The sequence below is a fragment of the Macaca thibetana genome, chromosome X (genome assembly GCF_024542745.1).
Source record: "Macaca thibetana thibetana isolate TM-01 chromosome X, ASM2454274v1, whole genome shotgun sequence".
Taxonomy (NCBI): domain Eukaryota; kingdom Metazoa; phylum Chordata; class Mammalia; order Primates; family Cercopithecidae; genus Macaca; species Macaca thibetana.
Genome location: NC_065598.1, coordinates 111,753,035 through 111,775,726, shown reverse-complemented (window position 1 = coordinate 111,775,726; position 22,692 = coordinate 111,753,035). Strand labels below are relative to the sequence as shown.

Here is a 22,692-nt window from a genome sequence, read left to right as displayed (position 1 = left end):
AAGAGACAGACTACAGAATGGAAGAATATATTTTAAACCCATTTATCTGATAAGAAGTTAATATCCAAAATATATAATATACTCAATAGCAAGAAAACAAATAACCTGATTGAAAAATGGGTAAAGAACCTGAATAGACATTTCCCAACAAAAGGCATACAAATATATGGCCAACAAATATATGAAAAAATACTCAACATTCCTAATTATTGGGGAAATGGAAATTAAAACTACAAGACACTATCTCACATGTTAGAAGTCTATTATCAAACAGATTAATGTTAACAAGTGTTATGGAGGATGTGGAAAAAAGGAATCCTTGTACATTTTGATGACAATGTAAATTAGTACAGTCATTATGGAAACAGTATGGAGCTTTCTAAAAATTTTAAAAATAGAGGTATCATATGATCCAGTAATCCCACTATGGCATATGTATCTACAGGATATAAAATCAATGCATCAGAGAGATATTTGCACTCTCGTGTTTATTGCAGCATTATTCACACAAGCAAAGATATAGAATAAACCTAAGCCTTCATCAATAAATGAATGGATATGAAAAAATGTGGTATATATACGCAATGAATTACTACTGAGCTTTCCAAAATGAGAAAATCCTGTCCTTTGTGAAAATGTGAACGAACCTCAAGACATCATGTTAAGTGATATTAACCAGGTACAGAAATTAAAATACCAAATGATCTCACTGATATGTGAAACCTAAAAAAATTAAACTCATAGAAACGGAGAGCAAAATGATGGTTTCCAGCAGCTAGGGAGTTGGAAGATTGAAGAGATGTTAGTCAAAGGACACAAAATTTCACTTAGGAAGAATAAGTTCAATAAATCTATTATACATCATGGTTACTAATTTATTGTATAGTTGAAAATTGCTAAGAGAGTAGGTAAGTTTTCTCACCAAAGTAATATAAGTATATATAACATAAGTATATGCTTATGTTAAATAGCATCACTTATTTCACAATATATATTAATACGTTTACAAAACCTCATGTTGTATGCAATAAAGATACAAAATTTTTATTTGTCAGTTAAAAACATAAAGAACAAACCACATCTTGGTTTCATTGCTTTTTACACTTGTTTTTCAAGCCTCTATTTTATTTATTTCTACCCTAATTTTTGTTATTTTCTTCCTTCTGCTAAATTTGGACTTGATTTGGCCTTTTTCTGGTTTATTGAGGTATAAACTTAGGTTGTTAATTTAAGATCTTTGTTCTTTTTTAATGTAGGCATTTACTATTATAAACTTCATTCTTAGCACTGCTTTTATACATTCCATAGATTTTGGTATAATTTGTTTTCATTTTTGTTTGTCTTATTTTCTAATTTCTTTTTTGATTTGTTTGACCCATTTGTTGTTCAAGAGTGTGCTGTTTAATTTCCAGATATTTGGGAATCTTCCAGTTTTCCTTCTGTTATTTATTTCTAGTTTCATTCCATTGTGGTCAGAAAAGATACTTGGAATGATTTCAATCTTAAGTTTGTTAAAACTTGTTTAGTGACCTAACATGTATCTACCCTGGAGAATGTTCATTGTGTGCTTGAGAAGAATGTGTATTTTGCTGCTGCTGGGTGAAACGTTTCATGTATGTCTATTAGGTCCATTTGGTTTATAGTGTTATTCAAGTCTGCTGTTCTTTGATTGATTTTCTGTTTCGATATTGTATTCATTATTAGAACTAGAGTACTGAAGTCTCCTACCATTATTGTATTGCTTTCTATTCTCCCTTCAGATCTATGTTTGCTTTGTATATTTATATACTCTGATATTGTGTATGTATATATTTGTAATTGTTATGTCTTCCGAATAAATTTACCCTTTTACCAGTATACAATGACTTTCCTTGTCTCTCATGACAGTTTTTGACTTAGAGCCTATTTTGTCTAATATAAGTATAGCCATGCCTGCTTTCTTTTGGTTATTATTTACATAGAATATTCTTTCCTATACCTTCATTTTTGCCTATGTATATTCTTAAACATGGATGAGTTTCTTGTAGGCAGCCTATAGAGCCATGGGACACATAATAATGGTACAATTAATGGTGGACCTCATATATGAGTCCTATGAGATATTAATGGAGCTGAAAACTTCTTGTGACATTGTAGCTGTCCTAACATCATAGCACAACACACTACTTATGTGTTTGTGGTGATGTTGGTGTAAACAAGCCTATTACATTGGGAGGTGCCAAGATGGCTAACTGGAAGCAGCTAATGGGCACTGCTCTCATGAAGAGGAGATAGAGTGGCCAGTGAACACTAGCTCTTCAACTGGATCACCAAAGAGAATATGTTGGGATTCATCAAAGAAACAATGTGACCCAAGGAAAGTAGAAAGGAGTGAAGCAGGACAACTGCCTACCCAGTAGTAGCATGGAGCCAAGAGAGGCTCCCCACTTCATTGAAGATGTAAGTGAGCAAGAGCCCCCAGGGACCCACAATAATGCTATGAACCTTTACAACCCTGGGCACAGGAGATTCCCCCCAATCTCACCTCCCACAGGGCCTCCAGACAGACAGAGAAAGGTGTGTAAAGTCTAGAAGAGCTACCACTCGGGCCCACATGGATCCCCAAGAACCTTGGATCCCTGAGCATACTGATGTTAGCTGCTATAACTGTGCAAACAAGGGAGGAAACATTTTCTTATGCCCCCAATAATAGAGGCCACATCCACGATGCTGAGGAGCAAACTGTAGGCCTCACCTACACTGCACCATGCCAAACAAAGCCCACTGGCCTAGGATCTCAGCACAGCCACTCTACTCCTACCTGAGCACTCCAGCCAGTTGCCTTTATCCATTTATCTGGGACGGAGCTTCCAGGTGTGACCAAAAGACCTGCCATGATTGCCACTACCATGGCCTCCACCCCATGGCCCTCCAGCTGGAGAGGAGGGAATGTAGAGCCCAAGACCAGCTAGAAGCCTCCAGGACACCAGAACTGTCATATGGAAAAGCAACTGCGCTGTTTTCTACATGCTTCTTTGCCCTACTACTCCCTACTGGATAGGGCTTCCTGACTGGGGTCCACAGTACAGCCACCCTACCCCCACCCTATCACTTCAGTGGGTGGTGGCTTTGTGATTTTCTGAGGTGGAATTTCAAGCGAACACTGACAGGCACTCTGCCATTGCTTCAGCAGTGATACCTGCCCTTGCTTCCCCAGGCTCGGAATGAACAAAGACCTTGATTTCTTTCCTCACATCTCCAGTACACTGCAGCCCTCATATGGAGAGGAGACTGGTATACTTTCCCCGTGAGCCCTCGGTATGCTGCTCTTCACAAGGCGGGTCCCCTAGGTGGGCCTTAATGCAGCCATCGCACCCCAGGCTAAACATTCCCATTGGCAGCAACTTTATGTCTCTCTGGGGTGGAATTCTCAGAGACAACTCTCAGCCCCTCTACCACTGCCACTGCAGTAGTACCTGCTCTTGCTGACATCAGGTTAGAGAAGGAACAAAAGGCCTGAGTGCTTTACTTGCACCTCCAGCATGCTAGAACCACCCTGAAAAGGGACCAGACTGTCTTCTATGAGCCCCTCAAGCCCCTGCTCTTTACTAGGCAGGGCCCCCAGCTTGGGCCAACAACAGAACTGACACACCTTTGGCTGATTATTCCAATTTTCAGTGACTATGTGTTTCTCTGTGGTGGAACCCCCAGAGACAAGTGAAAGATCCTCTGCCCTTTGCCACTGCCACTGCCACTGCCAAGGTCCTTGCTCCTGCTGCCTCCAAGCTGAGGAAAGAACAAAAAGCCTGAGCTAGCCCCAGGGCTGTGGTGCACAGCCTAACAGTACCAAGCTGAAATCTGTGGTCAGCACTCTAGTGAGAGAGGAGCCCACACTCTCAGGACTTTAGGATGGAATATGGTTGCAAATACAAGCAAATACAGAGGAGCCAGCAGCTGAGTAAGAGCCAATTTACTGGCCACTACATTTAAGCGCCATCTACTGCATCACAGCCCAAACGTCATAAAACACACTTTGCTAATAGAACACTATGAAACCAAAAGCAAAAATTAAGCCATAAATAAAGACCCCGAACAATTCCTCAGCTCTCTGAAAACATGCAGAAATAAAGCCAACTGACTATACTCAAGTTACACTACAATTAAAAAAAAAAATTAGGCCACACAGATGAAAAAGAATGAGTGCAAGATCTTAGGCAACTCTAAAAGTCAAAGTGATTTTTTTTTTCTTTCAAATGACTACAGGAGCTCTCCAGCAATGGTTCTTAACCAGACTGAAATGGCGGAAACAGCAGATTTATAATTCAGAATCTGGATGGAAACAAAGATCACTGAGATTCAGTAGAAAGGAGAAACCCGATCCAAGGAATCTAAGAAATCCACTAAAATGAGTCAAAGGCTAAAAGATTAAATATCTATTTAAAAAAATCAAACTGATCTAACAAAGCTCAAATACTCACTACAAGAATTTCCTAATACAATCAGAAGTATTAACAGCAGAATAGACCAAGCCAAGGACAGAATCTCAGAGTTTGAAGACTAGTTGTTTAGTTTTCCTAAACAACTCAGTCAAATCAAATTTTTAAAAAAGGAATATTAAAAAGTGAACAAAAGTTCTGAGAACAATGGGATTATGTAAGGAGACCAAACCTATGACTGATTAGTGTCCCTGAAATAGCAGGCAACTTAGAAAACACATAGAGAATATTGTCCAGGAAATGTTCCTCAACTCCACTAGAGAGGTTGACATTTAAATTCAAGAATTCAGAGAATTCCTGTGAGATACTATACAAGAAAACCATCCCCAAGACACATAGTTAGACTGTTCAAGGTCTACATGAAGAACAAATATTAAAAACAGCTAGAAAGAAGGGGCAGGTCACCTACAGAGAGCCCCATCAGGCTAACAGTGAAACTTTCATCAGAAACAATAAAAGCTAGAAGACATTGGGGGCCTATATTCAACACATTTAAGGAAAATAAATTTCAACCCATCATTTCATATCCAGCCAAACTATACTTAAAAGCAAAAGAGAAATAAATTTTTTTTAAGGCAAGCAAAGTTCAAATGATTCATTATCACCACACCTGTCTTATAAGAGATCCTTAAGGGAGTGCTAAACATGAAAACTAAAGAATGTTACCAGCCACCGCACAAACATACTTCAGTACTGTGTTGCTATGGTATGTATTGTTTTTTATCCACAATTTTTGGATTATGAATCCCACAGACCTTAGTGCAAAAATAATTGCAGTTTGCATTGTTGAAATTTGCTGTTTGATATTGGAATATATTCTTAAAGGTGGTTACATTATATATCATTTTAATGGGCATTTATCACTTTTTTTGGCTAATGATTTATTACTTGCTGTTTATTTTATGTTTACTTTTGACTGTGGAAATGATGTTAGACAAAAAGTAAATCTGAGTGATTTTCTTATTCGAGTTGAAAATGGGTCATAAAGCAGTGGAGACAACTCACAACATCAACAACGCATTTGGCCCAGGAACTGCTAACAAACCTGCAGTGTAGTGGTGGTTCAAGAAGTTTTGCAAAGGAGAAGAAAGCCTTGAAGATAAGGAGTGTAGTGGCCGGCCATCAGAAGTTGACAACGACCAACTGAGAACAATTTGTCTTCTTACAACGACATGAGAAGTTGCCAAAAAACTCAATGTCTACCACTCTATGGTTATTCACCATTTGAAGCAAATTTGAAAGGTGAAAAATCTCGATAAGTGAGTGCCTCATGAGCTGACCAAAAAAAAGAAAAATCATCATTTTGAAGTGTCGTCTTCTCTTTTGTTATGCAAAATTAACCATTTCTTGATTAGATTGTGATGTGTGATGAAAAGTGGATTTTATATGACAACTGGTGATGATCAGCTCAGTGATTGAACCTAGAAGAAGTTCCAAAGCACTTCCCAAAGCCAAACTTGCACAACAAAAGGTCATAGTTAACATTCTGTGGTCTGCTGCTGGTCTGATCCACTACAGTTTTCTGAATCCCAGCAAATTACAAAACTTCATAGCCCAATTTGTTCAACTTTTGAAGCATCAGTTGTGCAATGTGCAGTCAGGCATTCTTGGTGCATCTCATTAATTTACATCTGAGACATACAGCCAGAAAATTAATGAGATGCACCAAAAACTGCAATGCCTGCAGCTGGCATTGGGCAACAGAAAGGGCCCAATCCTTCTCCCCAAGAATGCCTGACTGCACGTTGCACAACTGATGCTTCAAAAGTTGAACAAATTGGGCTACGAAGTTTTGTCTCATCCGCCATATTCACCTGACCCCTTGCCAATGAACAACCACCAATTCTTCAAGGATCTCAATAACTTTTTGCAAGGAACATGCTTCCACAACCAGCAAGATGCAGAAAATGCTTTCCAAGAGTTCATTGAATCCCTAAGCACAGATTTTTATGCTACAGGAATAAACACACTTATTTGTAGTTAGCAAAAATGTGTTGATTGTAATGGTTCATACTTTGATTAATAAAGATATGTTTAAGACTAGTTATAAGAATTTAAAATTCATTGTCTGAAAGCGCAATTACTTTTGCACCAACCTAATATTCATATATGCAGACTTAACTCTGTCATTATGTTGTCAGTTGGTTATTATGCAGAGCTGATTGTGTAGTTTCTTTTTAAGTGTCAATGGTCTATGCTCTTAAGGTGTGTTTTTCTGATGGCCGGTGATGGTCTTTCCTTTCCATATTTAACACTCTGGTAAGGGTCTCTTTTTTTTTTCCCCATCTTTTTTTTTTTTAAAATTATTATTATACTTTAATTTCTAGGGTACATGTGCATAACGTGCAGGTTTGTTACATATGTATACTTGTGCCATATTGGTGTGCTGCACCCATCAACTCGTCAGCACCCATCAACTCATCATTTACATCAGGTATAATTCCCAGTGCAATCCCTCCCCCCTCCCCCTTCCCCCCTCCCCATGATGGGCCCCCGTGTGTGACCGGGTAAGGGTCTCTTGTAAGGCAAATCTGGTAGTAATGAATTCCCTTAGCATTTGCTTGTCTAAAGAAAAAAAAAAAACTTATTTCTCCTTCCCTTGTGAAACTTAGTTTGGCTAGATATGAAATTCTTGGTTGGAATACATTTTCTCTAAGAATTCTCAATATAGGGCTCAAATGTCTTGTGGTTTGTATGGTTTCTTCTTTAAGGTCCACTGTTAGCCCTATGGGGTTCCCTTTTTAGGTGATCGGCTTCTCTCTTCTATCTACCTTTAGCATTTTTTTTCTTTCATGTCATCCTTATTGAATCTGATGACTATGTGTCTTGGGGATGATAATTCTGTATAGTATCTCACATGGTTTCTCTTTATTTCCTAAATTCGAATGTTGGCCTCTCTAGGGAGGTTGGAGAAATTTTCATGGATGATATCCTTAAATATGTTTTCCATGTTGCTTGCTTTCTCTCCCTCTTTTTCAAGGATGCCAATGAGTCATAGATTTCATCTTTTTACATAACTCCATATTTCTTAGAGGTTTTGTTCATTCTTTTTATATTTTTCTTCTTTGTTTTGGTTGGACTGAGTCATTTTAGAGAAGTTGTCTTCAAGCTTTGAGATTCTTTCCTCAGCTTGTTCAATTCTGCTATTAATATTTGAGATTGTATTATAAAACTTTTGAAGTGAGTTTTTCAACTCTACCAGATCAGTTTGGTTTTGTTTTAAAATGGTTATTTTATCTTTCAGCTCATCTATATTTTTTGTATTCCTTAGATTCTCTAGAATGGATTTCAATTCTTTTCTGAATCTTGATGATCTTCATTTCTATCCCTATTTGGAATTCTATGTCTGCGATTTCAGTCATTTTAGCTTGGGTAGGAACCATTGCTGAGGATCTAGTGCAGTCATTTGAAGGTAATGAGGCATTTTGGCTTTTTGTGTTGCAAGTTTTTTCACTGGTTCTTTCTGATCTGTGTGGGCTGATGTTCCTTTAGTCTTTGAAGCTGCTGTTCTTTGGATGAGGATTTATGCTTTTATCTTCTCTGGTGCATTTGAAGGTTTAATTGTGTATAAATTGGGATCAGTTGACTGGCATCATATCCAGAAGATTTTAGAGGGCAAAGATTCAACTAACCACTTCTGGCCTGCATGCTCTAACTCTGGGGGTGCTGGTATTGTGCCCCCAACTTTGTCACCTGGCCCCTTAAGGTTAGGAATGTGCTGCACTGGAGGGGCCAATGTGTTCCCAGTCTGCTGGCCACAAGTCTCTGAATGGGGGTGCCAGCCACAGCATTTCATCAGGGCAGTGACGGAAGGATTTGTGTTCACTCCCATGTGCCACCAGCCAGAGCAGTGTGGCATTACATATTCGTGTCAACTGGGGCAGGGCACCACGGTAAAGTAACTATTGATAGGTGAGGGGTTACAATTGTCAGTTTGTTAATTGTTTTCTGTCTGTCTTTTAGGTCTTCTGTCTGTCTTTTTATCTTTTGTTGTCTTACTTTGTTATTCATTGACAAAAATCATACAATTTTCAACATGAAAGTAGATTGAGGAAATATTTTTTATTTCACAAAAGAGAAGACTGAGGCCTGTATCATTTTTACATATAGCTGAGATCGTATGGGAAAATACTTTTTATCTATGGTAATTAGAAATTTAAAAATCATAGATATAATAAATATAACTTTCATTCAAGGAAGCTTGTCATAATTCACCATATGTTCATAAACATTCTTAAAAGTCTGTACATTGTAATTTAACATACAAATGCATTAACCATATGCATGTTCTAAAGTCTTTGATTTTTTGATGTTCTAGTATATTTATTATTTACAGTTTTTCCACTGTCTGTGAATTGATAGTTGTTACAAAAATTCAAGCTTGCAGTTTACTTAAGTCATATTTCTCCATATGATGAGATCAATATTATGGATTATGGGCCAAGGTTTTCTAATTCTTGATTCTATTTAAAATGTTTAATCAGATATATAATGGTTTGATTAGAGTGTTGACTGCTCAACTTTATAAGTATACTTTCAGATATAAAATACTTTTAAAATTGACGTGATTTACATGTTTACTTTTACTTATATCTTTACCTTTTACTATCTAGCATTTTATAATTTTATAATTTTTTCCACATGAACAAGTCAACAATAAAAACTGATATTTTAAGGATGCATTTTTCTATCTCAGTTCTATTATTTCTTTTTAATTAAAGTTATGGGTACATGTATTAGTCTTACATGTTATCAATAACAGAACTATGCCCATTGAGATGGTTTATAAAGAGAGGGCTTTTCCTCTGAAATATACTTATGAAATATTCAGTCCTCTCTTATTTTTCTTTTAGAATCACATCAAATATAGTGTTTTAGGAGAAGAAAATTAGCTCAAGTACTGACAGTGAGCACCTCATTAAAATGTTCCTGGGTCATAAACATGCAGAAATGCCTAAGATGGTGCAGATGGGTAATTTGAATATACATATATTCCAGTCTTTATGTTCCTTTGCCCTACTTAAACTACCATTCATTTGAGTTAGTGCCATAGTGTATCTATCCTTTTCTACATTGCATCCAGAGTTCAGACTAAAATTATTCCTCTGTGCTGTATTATAGAGACAAGATTTGAATAGGATTTTTTTTTCTTTTTTTTTTTTTTAAATTTATTTATTATTATTATACTTTAAGTTGTAGGGTACATGTGCATAACGTGCAGGTTTGTTACATATGTAGACTTGTGCCATGTTGGTGTGCTGCACCCATCAACTCGTCATTTACATCAGGTATAACTCCCAATGCAATCCCTCCCCCCTACCCCCTCCCCATGACGGGCCCCTGTGTGTGATGTTCCCCTTCCTGAGTCCAAGTGATCGCATTGTTCAGTTCCCACCTATGAGTGAGAACATGCGGTGTTTGGTTTTCTGTTCTTGTGATAGTTTGCTAAGAATGATGGTTTCCAGCTGCATCCATGTCCCTACAAAGGACACAAACTCATCCTTTTTGATGGCTGCGTAGTATTCCATGGTGTATATGTGCCACATTTTCTTAATCCAATCTGTCACTGATGGACATTTGGGTTGATTCCAAGTCTTTGCTATTGTGAATAGTGCTGCAATAAACATATGTGTGCATGTGTCTTTATAGCAGCATGACTTATAATCCTTTGGGTATATACCCAGTAATGGGATGGCTGGGTCATATGGTACTTCTAGTTCTAGATCCTTGAGGAATCACCATACTGTTTTCCATAATGGTTGAACTAGTTTACAATCCCACCAACAGTGTAAAAGCGTTCCTATTTCTCCACATCCTCTCCAGCACCTGTTGTTTCCTGACTTTTTAATGATCGCCATTCTAACTGGTGTGAGATGGTATCTCATTGTGGTTTTGATTTCCATTTCTCTGATGGCCAGTGATGATGAGCATTTTTTCATGTGTCTGCTGGCTGTATGAATGTCTTCTTTTGAGAAATGTCTGTTCATATCCTTTGCCCACTTTTTGATGGGGTTGTTTGTTTTTTTCTTGTAAATTTGTTTGAGTTCTTTGTAGGTTCTGGATATTAGCCCTTTGTCAGATGAGTAGATTGCAAAAATGTTCTCCCATTCTGTAGGTTGCCTGTTCACTCTGATGGTAGTTTCTTTTGCTGTGCAGAAGCTCTTTAGTTTAATTAGATCCCATTTGTCAATTTTGGCTTTTGCTGCTGTTGCTTTTGGTGTTTTAGACATGAAGTCTTTGCCCATGCCTATGTCCTGAATGGTACTACCTAGGTTTTCCTCTAGGATTTTTATGGTATTAGGTCTAACATTTAAGTCTCTAATCCATCTTGAATTAATTTTCGTATAAGGAGTAAGGAAAGGATCCAGTTTCAGCTTTCTACTTATGGCTAGCCAATTTTCCCAGCACCATTTATTAAATAGGGAATCCTTTCCCCATTTCTTGTTTCACTCAGGTTTGTCAAAGATCAGATGGCTGTAGATGTGTGGTATTATTTCTGAGGACTCTGTTCTGTTCCGTTGGTCTATATCTCTGTTTTGGTACCAGTACCATGCTGTTTTGGTTACTGTAGCCTTGTAGTATAGTTTGAAGTCAGGTAGCGTGATGCCTCCAGCTTTGTTCTTTTGACTTAGGATTGTCTTGGAGATGCGGGCTCTTTTTTGGTTCCATATGAACTTTAAAGCAGTTTTTTCCAATTCTGTGAAGAAACTCATTGGTAGCTTGATGGGGATGGCATTGAATCTATAAATTACCTTGGGCAGTATGGCCATTTTCACGATATTGATTCTTCCTATCCATGAGCATGGTATGTTCTTCCATTTGTTTGTGTCCTCTTTTATTTCACTGAGCAGTGGTTTGTAGTTCTCCTTGAAGAGGTCCTTTACATCCCTTGTAAGTTGGATTCCTAGGTATTTGATTCTCTTTGAAGCAATTGTGAATGGAAGTCATTCCTGATTTGGCTCTCTGTTTGTCTGTTACTGGTGTATAAGAATGCTTGTGATTTTTGCACATTGATTTTGTATCCTGAGACTTTGCTGAAGTTGCTTATCAGCTTAAGGAGATTTTGGGCTGAGACAATGGGGTTTTCTAAATATACAATCATGTCATCTGCAAACAGGGACAATTTGACTTCTTTTCCTAACTGAATACCCTTGATTTCTTTCTCTTGCCTGATTGCCCTAGCCAGAACTTCCAACACTATGTTGAATAGGAGTGGTGAGAGAGGGCATCCCTGTCTTGTGCTAGTTTTCAAAGGGAATTTTTCCAGTTTTTGCCCATTCAGTATGATATTGGCTGTGGGTTTGTCATAAATAGCTCTTATTATTTTGAGGTACGTTCCATCAATACCGAATTTATTGAGCGTTTTTAGCATGAAGGGCTGTTGAATTTTGTCAAAAGCCTTTTCTGCATCTATTGAGATAATCATGTGGTTCTTGTCTTTGGTTCTGTTTATATGCTGGATTATGTTTATTGATTTGCGAATGTTGAACCAGCCTTGCATCCCAGGGATGAAGCCCACTTGATCATGGTGGATAAGCTTTTTGATGTGTTGCTGAATCCGGTTTGCCAGTATTTTATTGAGGATTTTTGCATCGATGTTCATCAGGGATATTGGTCTAAAATTCTCTTTTTTTGTTGTGTCTCTGCCAGGCTTTGGTATCAGGATGATGTTGGCCTCATAAAATGAGTTAGGGAGGATTCCCTCTTTTTCTATTGATTGGAATAGTTTCAGAAGGAATGGTACCAACTCCTCCTTGTACCTCTGGTAGAATTCAGCTGTGAATCCATCTGGTCCTGGACTTTTTTTGGTTGGTAGGCTATTAATTATTGCCTCAATTTCAGAGCCTGCTATTGGTCTATTCAGGGATTCAACTTCTTCCTGGTTTAGTCTTGGAAGAGTGTAAGTGTCCAGGAAATTATCCATTTCTTCTAGATTTTCCAGTTTATTTGCGTAGAGGTGTTTATAGTATTCTCTGATGGTAGTTTGTATTTCTGTGGGGTCGGTGGTGATATCCCCTTTATCATTTTTAATTACGTCGATTTGATTCTTCTCTCTTTTCTTCTGTATTAGTCTTGCTAGTGGTCTGTCAAATTTGTTGATCTTTTCAAAAAAACCAACTCCTGGATTCATTGATTTTTTGGAGAGTTTTTTGTGTCTCTATCTCCTTCAGGTCTGCTCTGATCTTAGTTATTTCTTGCCTTCTGCTAGCTTTCGAATGTGTTTGCTCTTGCTTCTCTAGTTCTTTTAATTGCGATGTTAGAGTGTCAATTTTACATCTTTCCTGCTTTCTCTTGTGGGCATTTAGTGCTATAAATTTCCCTCTACACACTGCTTTAAATGTGTCCCAGAGATTCTGGTATGTTGTATCTTTGTTCTCATTGGTTTCAAAAAACATCGTTATTTCTGCCTTCATTTCGTTATGTACCCAGTAGTCATTCAGGAGCAGGTTGTTCAGTTTCCATGTAGTTGAGTGGTTTTGATTGAGTTTCTTAGTCCTGAGTTCTAGTTTGATTGCACTGTGGTCTGAGAGACAGTTTGTTATAATTTCTGTTCTTGTACATTTGCTGAGGAGTGCTTTACTTCCAATTACGTGGTCAATTTTGGAGTAAGTACGATGTGGTGCTGAGAAGAATGTATATTCTGTTGATTTGGGGTGGAGAGTTCTATAGATGTCTATTAGGTCTGCTTGCTGCAGAGATGAGTTCAATTCCTGGATATCCTTGTTAACTTTCTGCCTCGTTGATCTGTCTAATGTTGACAGTGGAGTGTTGAAGTCTCCCATTATTATTGTATGGGAGTCTAAGTCTCTTTGTAAGTCTCTAAGGACTTGCTTTATGAATCTGGGTGCTCCTGTATTGGGTGCATATATATTTAGGATAGTTAGCTCTTCCTGTTGAATTGATCCCTTTACCATTATGTAATGGCCTTCTTTGTCTCTTTTGATCTTTGATGGTTTAAAGTCTGTTTTATCAGAGACTAGTATTGCAACCCCCGCTTTTTTTTGTTCTCCATTTGCTTGGTAAATCTTCCTCCATCCCTTTATTTTGAGCCTATGTATGTCTCTGCGTGTGAGATGGGTCTCCTGAATACAGCAGACTGATGGGTCTTGACTCTTTATCCAGTTTGCCAGTCTGTGTCTTTTAATTGGAGCATTTAGTCCATTTACATTTAAGGTTAAGATTGTTATGTGTGAACTTGATCCTGCCATTATATTAACTGGTTATTTTGCTCGTTAGTTGATGCAGTTTCTTCCTAGCCTCAATGGTCTTTACATTTTGGCATGTTTTTGCAATGGCTGGTACCAGTTGTTCCTTTCCATGTTTAGTGCTTCCTTCAGGGTCTCTTGTAAGGCAGGCCTAGTGGTGACAAAATCTCTAAGCATTTGCTTATCTGTAAAGGATTTTATTTCTCCTTCACTTATGAAACTTAGTTTGGCTGGATATGAAATTCTGGGTTGAAAATTCTTTTCTTTAAGAATGTTGAATATTGGCCCCCACTCTCTTCTGGCTTGTAGAGTTTCTGCCGAGAGATCTGCTGTTAGTCTGATGGGCTTCCCTTTGTGGGTAACCCGACCTTTCTCTCTGGCTGCCCTTAAGATTTTTTCCTTCATTTCAACTTTGGTGAATCTGGCAATTATGTGTCTTGGAGTTGCTCTTCTCGAGGAGTATCTTTGTGGCGTTCTCTGTATTTCCTGGATTTGAATGTTGGCCTGCCCTACTAGGTTGGGGAAGTTCTCCTGGATGATATCCTGAAGAGTGTTTTCCAACTTGGTTCCATTTTCCCCCTCACTTTCAGGCACCCCAATCAGACGTAGATTTGGTCTTTTTACATAATCCCATACTTCTTGAAGGCTTTGTTCATTTCTTTTTCTTCTTTTTTCTTTTGGTTTCTCTTCTCGCTTCATTTCATTCATTTGATCCTCAATCGCTGATACTCTTTCTTCCAGTTGATCGAGTCGGTTACTGAAGCTTGTGCATTTGTCACGTATTTCTCGTGTCATGGTTTTCATCTCTTTCATTTCGTTTAGGACCTTCTCTGCATTAATTACTCTAGCCATCAATTCTTCCACTTTTTTTTCAAGATTTTTAGTTTCTTTACGCTGGGTATGTAATTCCTCCTTTAGCTCTGAGAAATTTGATGGACTGAAGCCTTCTTCTCTCATCTCGTCAAAGTCATTCTCCGTCCAGCTTTGATCCATTGCTGGCGATGAGCTGCACTCCTTTGCCGGGGGCGACGCGCTCTTAGTTTTTGAATTTCCAGCTTTTCTGCCCTGCTTTTTCCCCATCTTTGTGGTTTTATCTGCCTCTGGTCTTTGATGATGGTGATGTACTGATAGGGTTTTGGTATAGGTGTCCTTCCTGTTTGATAGTTTTCCTTCTACCAGTCAGGACCCTCAGCTGTAGGTCTGCTGGAGATTGCTTGAGGTCCACTCCAGACCCTGTTTGCCTGGGTATCAGCAGCAGAGGCTCAGTTGCAAATGCAGAAATCACCGGTCTTCTGTGTGGCTCGCGCTGGGAGTTGGAGACTGGAGCTGTTCCTATTCGGCCATCTTGCTCCGCCCCCCCTGAATAGGATTTTTTTTTCAGTGCCAGACTTAAGAATGTGAAACTGAAGCATCCATACTCACCATTACACCCAGGAAGTGCAGGTGTTCTCACTTAGATAATCTCACTCAACACTGCCATCGTATCTCTTTTTAGCCCATAAAACATCTGGTCTGTCTGTTGATTCTCATGGTTCTAAGCTCACAAAAAAACCTGATGAATTCTCTGCATACTAGATCATGTTATACTATAGTAAATTATCATTTTGGAACATGTAGTTATTTCAGGTTACCTAAAAGCAACTGAATCCCAAACAAACTAGTGTGCAAAGGGAAATTAGCCTAACTCTTATAACATGCTGAATTCCTTAGAATAGTACAATTCTCTCAAATCAAATAAATATAAGGTGATGACATGAGTGTGAATAATGTAAAACAATATAAATTTCAATCAATTTTCTTATTTAGCCTGTTTGAAAACAATTTACTTCATTTTTTTTTTAATTAAGCAGTGGAAAAACATGTATTACTATATGAGAAATAATGTAGTACCTTATATTTATTTTTTGTTCTCTAATAACACAAAAAGAAAAAGATTATCCTAGTTCTCTTCCTAACATTCATTCTTCCTTATATAATTATAATACACATGTATACTTAGACCTCATGTTTCAATACAAGGTTTAACAGACGTTAATTAAGCTTTTGTTTTAATTCTCATGAGGAGCAGTGAAGCAGGAAGATGGGGGGAAGCTTAAAAAGAATTGAAACATGGAAAAGAAGAAGACTCGACTGAATCAACTGCTGACAATTGCCTATTGAACTTCACATCTTGCATCAGTGTAAGATTCATACTGATTTTTAAATGTAAATGTGGCTGTTAGTATGATATACATTAGATCATTGTGAGGAAAATGCTCAAAGAAAATGGGACTAACACAAGAAACCATATCTACAGATATAGAATAAAGAAGCTTCCTATGCTTGGTAACAGAAAAGGATAATTTTTCAGAGAGTTACATTCAAAGCAATTTGACCAAGGTCATCGAATATGTTAACACAAGAGTTGAATATATTCTCAGAAGATATCTAATGTCCAGGCATTTGTCTTTCTGAAATACAAGCATATGGAATGCAAATAAGAAGATCATTTACCTAATGAGAGGCTTGAGACTTGAAATTTATCTCCCCAAAAAATACAGTTGTAAATAATGTTCTCATATTAAGTGTTTCAGACTGGACTTACTGGGAAATGAACTTTGAGACATAAATATGCTTACTGTAAGTATATTTAGTAATAGAATTAAAATCTGTGAGGGACAACTGAAACAAGCAGAACTAGGCAGAAGAAGATGTCGAATTGTCATGAAGTCATAATAAAGGCTTCAGGTAATTCCATGGGTACATCTGAAACTGAAATGACTCTTCAGAGTTCTTCTAAATTGAGACAAGGGGGAAAGGCCTTTGTATCTTGATACTGGCCAGTCATTAGATGCAAGCTGACTTTTGGGAAAGAGCAAGATTTGGGGTGAGATGGTCTTTGTTCAAGTGCAATTTTCAAAGACAGACTAAATTAGAAGCTCTCAGCTGGCTAACACTGCCATTAGTTGAGTAAATTAGTATTTTAGTCCTGAAATGGATAACTTGGTGATCTGGCCTGCATGCTACAGCATCCACTACACTGACGCATAGAAAACAATTTAAACCTTTTTATTAAGAAAATGTCTCTGAGTCATATCTTTTATTTAATCCTTAATATTATTGAGAAATCATAAAAATGATGTTATTCTCAATTCAGGTCCTGGCACTACTTGGCTATGTAATAACAGAAAGTGTCAGTGTTAAGCAAAATTTCAAAGTAGACCAAGTCTATCAATGTCATCTTTCCCCCTCCTATGCAGGCCTTCCTCATTATACCTATAGACTATAGACTCATTCATCAGGCAGTAAGCTCTTCATTTTGTCCCAAACCACCTTCCCCCTAGATATACACTTCAGTATTCCATGCCCATTAGCACTATCTCATATTGTGGCCTAGCTCTAAATGACCAGCTTCTGTTTCATACTTAGTCAAACCTGTCAGTTTTCTCATGTAGCACAACTGAGTTCTGAGTGGAAACAATGGTGTTAATGCAATCCATTTGAATGTATAAAAGCCTGATAATCTTTATTCCTCTCACTAGCACTTGGACTTTTTAAAGAAGCTGTGAGAAACCCAAATGAATGCCTAACTGGTGAAATTTCAGAAATAATTAAAAAAATAAAAATAATGGATTTAGGAGGAGGAATTTATCTTGCCTTGAGTTAGCTCTATTAAACTGATTCACATTTCAGAAGTACATTTAGCGATCTTTTTTTTTTTTTTTTTTTTGAGGCGGAGTCTTGCTCTATCGCCCAGGCTGGAGTGCAGTGGCCGGATCTCAGCTCACTGCAAGCTCCGCCTCCTGGGTTCCCGCCATTCTCCTGCCTCAGCCTCCCGTGTAGCTGGGACTACAGGCGCCGCCACCACACCCGGCTAATTTTTTGTATTTTTAGCAGAGACGGGGTTTCACTGTGTTAGCCAGGATGGTCTCGATCTCCTGACCTCGTGATCCGCCCGTCTCGGCCTCCCAAAGTGCTGGGATTACAGGCTTGAGCCACCGCGCCCGGCCCATTTAGCGATCTTTTAGGAAAACTTTACTCAAGTCACCCCAGAAATATGGCTTACCTTTCTTTCCAATTCTTCAGAAACGGTATTACAGAATGGTAGTTAGGAATCACAATAGATATTGATAATATTTTATTCTTCACTAAATTATGTTGATTTTTACACAAAGCTTCATGTTTTCAGTTACAAAAATATATTCCATCAATTTCAGTATTGAAAATGAACTAAACTTGTGTTTTTAATTCATTTCAAATGAGAATTTAGGTGACTATTCTGTTGTAAACCTAATTTAAAATGTTGTTGGAGAAATTGATTTTTAAAAGCCTAACCTTTCTCCTTGCCTCTTCAATTTTCAAAAAAAAAAAGACAAGATTAATTTCCAGCATTCCTCATCTGCCATTTTGTTAATACATTTCAGTGAGAATATGACTCAATTTTATACAAAAGAGAATTATAAAATCAACCAAAAATAAAATGCTGGTGATTTTAATTAGTATTCACCTGCAGGGCATTGTATATGTGCATTTTTATAGCAATTTTTTGGTCTAAACATAATTTTACAACTTACAATGCAGGAGATTGCAAGAGTAGCAAAATTGCATAGTAAGATTCATTCAATGTTTAATGAAACATGCATTTATTAAGTGTCTATATATACTTTATGGGACTTTTGATATTAGAATAACCCTGTACTAGATACAGTGATAGTATCATTAAGTTTGGTGGCTAGGCTCACTAGGTAAAGATAACACTCAGCACTTTAGAAAATAAAAAAACATTTTTTTTTTTAAAACTGAGGCAATTTTCTAGGTAGACTGTATATACAGGCTTTTATGGTATAGAAATAACTAATTCTAAAGGTCTTTCATGTATGTGGCTAATTTTCTCTAGCTATAAGTGCCTAGGGTCAAAAATCATAAACCTGTTTCTCTATCAACTTCTCTCTATCTGATTTATAAACATTTACTGGGTGCTTTGTATACAAGATCAGTCACTATAGATAGGGTACCTGGACCCTATAAGCTCTTCAAGGACCCAAGAAATTTGTTTGCAAGGTTAAAAGTAGAAACTATGGACACCCAACTAAGAAATAAACCGTGTGAATGAAGATAATTAAATGCTTACTTAGATGGCCACAAAATTAACACAATTTCATTAATTGTTCAATTTAATATTCATGAAAATGTAACTGCATTGAAAACTAGGTATTTTGTATTTTCATTTAGAAATGTTCAAGTATGTATAATGATGGCAGAGAAATCATGGCCAATCATAAATAAATAAATTATTTGTAGACAAATAGTTTCAAAGCAGGATTGTAAAATCTCTTTTAAAAGTTAAAATGTTTGGGGCCAACAAAGGTTTTAAAATGATCCTGCATGCATGTGGATATTGGGGGAAACCCACCCCCAATATTCAACGTGGGTCTTTTTCTGTTTTCCCTAAGCATCGGCTGGTCTGAGAAATAAAGGGAAAGAGTAGAAAAGAGAGAAATTTTAAAGTTGGGTATTTGGGGGAGACATCACATGTCAACAGGTTCCATGATGCCCCCTGAGCCATAAAACCAGCAAGTTTTTATTAGTGATTTTCAAAAGGGAGGGAGTGCACAAATAGGGTGTGTGTCACAGAGATTACATGATTCAAGGACAACAAAAGATCACAAGGCAGGAGGTCAGGGGGAGATCACAAGGTCAGGGCAAAACTAGAATCACTAATGAACTTCGTTGTCCCGCTGTGCACACATTGTCAGCATTCAAGAGCAGAGAAATGGTTTGACTAGAATTTGCCAGGCTGGAATTTCCTAATCCTAGCAAACCTGGGGGAACTGCAGGAGACTAGGGCATGTTTCATCCCTATCTACATCTGCATAAGGCAGAAACCCCCAGAGCGGCCATTTCAGAGGCCTCCTCTGGGAATGCATTCTTTTCCCAGGACTGTTAATTATTAATATTCCTTGATGGAGAAAGAATTCAGTGATACTTATCTTACCCATTTTCAGTAATAAGAGAAATATGACTCTGTCCTGCCCACCCACAGGCAGCCAGACTTTATGGTTATCTCCCTTGTTCCCTGAAAATCACTGTTTTCCTGTTCTTAAGGTGCCAGATTTCATATTGTTCAAATACACATGCTCTACAATTTGCACAGTTAATGCAATCATCACAGGGTCCTGAGGTGACATACATCCTCCGCTTATGAAGATGACAGGATTAAGAGATTAAAGTAAAGACAGGCATAGGAAATCACAAGAGTATTAATTGGGGAAGTGATAAATGTCCATGAAATCTTCACAATTTATGTTCTTCTACCACAACTTCAGCCAGTCCCTCTGTTTGGGGTCCTTGACTTCCCGGAACATGTGAAAAACACTATTCTAGTCAAATTAACTAGATAATCTAAACTGATCATAACTACTTCAATTTAATTCAATCAAAAAAAGCATTTTTGAGCACTTACAAAATCACTGAACTAGCTTTCAGGTTGACTACATTATCTAAATTGGTCTTCATAATGTAATTTCAATTCAATCCAACAGCAATTTATTTATTACCTACTCAGCCTAGCACTGTGCTAGGTACTCTGGGTAGAGAAATAAAATGGTTATATACTGTGCTATCAAGGTCTGAAAGACTAATAGGGAATTCAGACAACTAAGCAAAAATATGCATGATAGCATGATAATTGCTATTATAGAGACAAGCATTTTGGTCTATGACATCATCTAGGAAGTATACTGATTCCAGATTTGAAGGAATAAAATAGGCTTCCTGGAAGAAGTCACCTCGAAAATTGAAACTGACAGAATAAATTGAAGTTAGCTAAGGAATGTAAGTGAAGAAGATTTTGAAATTTCCAAAAAAGGAGAAAGAAGAACATGTGCCAAATCACAAAGTCAAAAGAGAACATAAGGCATGAAAATGATTGAATGATTGTAGTAACCTGTTCCTCTGTGACCTCTAAATAAATACAAGGAGTGTTGACAACGTTGCCAAAGGGAAACAGAAATTCTTGACAACCTATTAAAATACTTTTGCATCAAAAATGCTTTCATCCTGCAAAACCAAGCCTGTTAAAACTATCAAAATGTGCATTAGGCAAATGGGTTTCCATGTCAAGAAACTAACATCTTCATCCATATCCCAAAATTTAAGCTTTCTCAATATGTCAGCTGTTGTGTAAACATGACCTTTAAAAAAAGCAACTTGACTATGGATTTCAAAAACAATTTAGTGAAACATACATCTGCATCATCGGAATGGAAGTGAATGGCCCAGGCATACCCACCAATATAAGCCATTAGCCATATTGTGCCTTCAGGAGAATTATATGACCTTCAAAAATCTATCCAAGTAATTAACTGTTCCAGGGACCAACCATGTAAAGTGTAACTGATAAAGAAAAGTGTCTAAGACAACAGGGTTTTAAATACTTTATAAAAAATATTTAGGTGTTGAGATCTAATAAAAGTTAAAATAACTGTATTACAATTTCAGGTGACAAAATAGCAATATGACTAATAATGCTAATGAGACAAATGTGATTAACAAGTGGCTGCTGGAAGATAATTCATCAATGCTAATATGTCTAATATGATTAATAAATGACTGCTGGAAGATAATTCTTCATGGGTCTTTGGTATTTCCACCTGTCCAGTGAGCAAAGGCACTAACAACACTTGGAGATAGAGATAATGTACCCCTCAAGAGCAAAGGGTAAGCTCATTCATTGTTCAGTATCACAAAGTTAAGATCTTCATCTAGAGTAGTTGGGACAAGTTTGCTTTCAAGCCAGTATAAATGACTGAGACTTTTTATGCTTGGAATTTGTATTAGTCCATTTTCACACTGTTATAAAGAAATACTTGAGACTGAGTAATTTATAAATATGTTTAATTGTCTCATGTTTCTGCATGGCTGGGGAGACCTCAGAAAACTTACAGTCATGGCATATGGGAAAGAAAGCACCTTCTTCAAAAAGCAGCAGGAGACAATGCGAGCAAAGGGGGGAAAGACACTTATAAAACAATCAGATCTTATAAGAACTCTCTCATTATCATCAGAAATGCATGGGGGAAACTGTCCCTATGATCCAATCACCTGTCACCATGTCCCTCCCTTGCTATGTGGGGATTTTGGAGATTACAATTTGAGATGAGATTTGGGTGGGGACACAAAGACAAACCATATCATTCTGCCCCTGACCCCTCCCAAATCTCACATTCTTTTTACTTTTCAAAACCAATCATGCCTTCCCAACAGTCCCCAAAGTCTTAACTCATTCCAGCATTAACGCAAAAGTCCAAGTCCAAAGTCTCATCTGAGACAAAGCAAGTCCCTTCCACCTAGGAGCCTGTAAAATTAAAAGCAAGTTAATTATGTCCAAGACACAATGGGGGTACAGGCAATGGATAAATGCTCTGATTTCAAATAGGAGAAATTGGCCAAAACAAAGCGGCTACATGCCCCATGCAAGTCCAAAATCCAGCAGGGCAGTCATCAAACCTTAAAGCTCCTAAATAATCTCATTTGACTCCATGTCTCACTTCCAGCACACACTAATGCAAGGTATGGGATCCCATGACCTTGGGCAGCTCTGCCCCTGTGACTTTGCAGGGTACAGCCCCCCTCCTGTTTTCACAGCTGACATTGAGTGTCTGTGGCTTTTCCAGATGCATGATGCAAGCTGTTGGTGGATCTACCATTCTGGAGTCTAGAGGAAGGTGGCCCACTTCTCAGAGCTGCACTAGGCACTGCTCCAGTGGGGACTCTGTTTGGGGGTTCCAACCCCACATTTTAATCCACACTGCCCTAGCAGAGGTTTTCCATGAGGGCCCCAACCCCTGCAGTACACCTCTGCCTGGACATCCAGGCATTTCCATACATTCTTTGAAATCTAGGCAAAGGTCCCAAAACCTCGATTCTTATCTTCTGTGCACCCACAGACCCAACACCACATGGAAGCAGCCAAGGCTTGGGGCTTGTACCCTCTGAAGCAACTGCTCAAACTATACCTTGGCCCATTTTAG

General features: G+C 37.8%; 1 pseudogene; it reads right to left on the bottom strand.

Annotated features, from left to right (window-relative positions):
* Positions 1-2,875, bottom strand: part of LOC126945876 (sodium- and chloride-dependent neutral and basic amino acid transporter B(0+)-like) — an 84,599-nt pseudogene extending 81,724 nt beyond the window's left edge.
* Positions 2,876-22,692: the final 19,817 nt, after the last annotated feature.